Source organism: Entelurus aequoreus, linkage group LG25 (assembly GCF_033978785.1).
Source record: "Entelurus aequoreus isolate RoL-2023_Sb linkage group LG25, RoL_Eaeq_v1.1, whole genome shotgun sequence".
Classification (NCBI taxonomy): Eukaryota; Metazoa; Chordata; class Actinopteri; order Syngnathiformes; family Syngnathidae; genus Entelurus; species Entelurus aequoreus.
In genome coordinates, this window is record NC_084755.1 from 40896299 (window position 1) to 40898798 (window position 2500).

The 2500-nt window shown below is 34.6% G+C and overlaps 1 protein-coding gene and 1 long non-coding RNA gene across 3 annotated transcripts in view; one reads left to right on the plus strand and one right to left on the minus strand.

Moving 5' to 3' along the window:
* LOC133642897 (uncharacterized) overlaps positions 1-2500 on the minus strand; it is a 58362-nt gene that overhangs the window by 23989 nt on the left and 31873 nt on the right. The window lies entirely within an intron of this gene.
* The window catches only part of evplb (envoplakin b), a 33283-nt gene that overhangs the window by 393 nt on the left and 30390 nt on the right, over positions 1-2500 (plus strand). The gene's annotated exons all lie outside the window — the stretch shown is intronic.

Genomic DNA, 2500 nt, shown 5'->3' on the forward strand with positions numbered 1-2500 from the left:
ATGCTATCAGTAAGTCTCGTCAAGTACCAACATATCTGACTATGAGGTGTATACCTTCCAATTTAGCTAACAAAAATGCTAACATGCTAGTGTTAACATGCAACAAGTACCAAGGTATCTGATTCTGAGGTGTGTGCCTTCAAAATAACTAGAAAACCTAACATGCTCACATTAGCATGCTATCAGTAAGTTTTGTCAAGTACCAAAATATCTGACTCTGAGGTGTATACTTTCCAAATTATCTAAAAAAATGCTAACATACTAACATCAGCATGCTATCAGTAAGTTTTGTCAAGTACCAAAATATCTGACTATGAGGTGTATACCTTCCAAATTAGCTAAAAAAAAAAAGCTAACATGCTAGCACTAACATGCAACAAGTACCAAGATATCTGACTCTGAGGTGTGTGCCTTCAAAATAACTACAAAAGCTAACATGCTAACATTAGCAAGCTATAAGTAAGTTTTGTCAAGTACCAAAATATCTGACTCTGAGGTGTATACCTTGCAAATTAGCTAAAAAAAAAATGCTAACAAGCTAGCGTTAACATGCAACAAGTACCAAGATATCTGACTCTGAGGTGTGTGCCTTCAAAATAACTACAAAAGCTTACATACTAACATCAGCATGCTATCAGTAAGTTTTGTCAAGTACCAACATATCTGACTATGAGGTGTATACCTTCCAATTTAGATTTAAAAAAATGCTATCATGCTACAAGTACCAAGATATCTGACTCTGAGGTGTGTGCCTTCAAAATAACTAGAAAACCTAACATGCTCACATTAGCATGCTATCAGTAAGTTTTGTCAAGTACCAAAATATCTGACTCTGAGGTGTATACTTTCCAAATTATCTAAAAAAATGCTAACATACTAACATCAGCATGCTATCAGTAAGTTTTGTCAAGTACCAAAATATCTGACTATGAGGTGTATACCTTCCAAATTAGCTAAAAAAAATGCTAACATGCTAGCACTAACATGCAACAAGTACCAAGATATCTGACTCTGAGGTGTGTGCCTTCAAAATAACTACAAAAGCTAACATGCTAACATTAGCAAGCTATAAGTAAGTTTTGTCAAGTACCAAAATATCTGACTCTGAGGTGTATACCTTGCAAATTAGCTAAAAAAAAAATGCTAACAAGCTAGCGTTAACATGCAACAAGTACCAAGATATCTGATTCTGAGGTGTGTGCCTTCAAAATAACTACAAAAGCTTACATGCTAACATCAGCATGCTATCAGTAAGTTTTGTCAAGTACCAACATATCTGACTATGAGGTGTATACCTTCCAATTTAGATTTTAAAAAATGCTATCATGCTACAAGTACCAAGATATCTGACTCTGAGGTGTGTGCCTTCAAAATAAGTAGAAAACCTAACATGCTCACATTAGCATGCTATCAGTAAGTTTTGTCAAGTACCAAAATATCTGACTCTGAGGTGTATACTTTCCAAATTATCTAAAAAAATGCTAACATACTAACATCAGCATGCTATCAGTAAGTTTTGTCAAGTACCAAAATATCTGACTATGAGGTGTATACCTTCCAAATTAGCTAAAAAAAAAATGCTAACATGCTAGCACTAACATGCAACAAGTACCAAGATATCTGACTCTGAGGTGTGTGCCTTCAAAATAACTACAAAAGCTAACATGCTAACACTAGCAAGCTATCAGTAAGTTTTGTCAAGTACCAAAATATCTGACTATGAGGTGTATACCTTCCAAATTAGCTAAAAAAAAAAAAAAAAAAGGCTAACATGCTAGTGTTAACATGCAACAAGTACCAAGATATCTGATTCTGAGGTGTGTGCCTTCAAAATAACTACAAAAGCTAACATGCTAACATCAGCATGCTATCAGTAAGTTTCGTCAAGTACCAAAATATCTGACTATGAGGTGTGTGCCTTCAAAATAGCTAGAAAAGCTAACATGCTAAAATTAGCATGCTATCAGTAAGTTTTGTCAAGTACCAAAATATCTGACTCTGAGGTGTACACCTTCCAAATTAGCTAAAAAAAAAATGCTAACATGCTAGTGTTAACATGCAACAAGTACCAAGATATCTGACTGAGGTGTGTGCTTTCAAAATAACTACAAGAGCTAACATGCTAAAATCAGCATGCTATCAGTAAGTTTCGTCAAGTACCAAAATATCTGACTATGAGGTGTATACCTTCCAAATTAGCTAAAAAAAAAAAAAAAAGGCTAACATGCTAGTGTTAACATGCAACAAGTACCAAGATATCTGATTCTGAGGTGTGTACCTTCAAAATAACTACAAAAGCTAACATGCTAACATCATGATGCTATCAGTAAGTTTCGTCAAGTACCAAATACATCTGACTATGAGGTGTGTGCCTTCAAAATGACTACAAAAGCTAACATGCTAACATCAGCATGCTATCAGTAAGTTTCGTCAAGTACCAAAATATCTGACTATGAGGTGTATACCTTCCAAATTAGCTAAAAAAAATGCTAACAAGCTA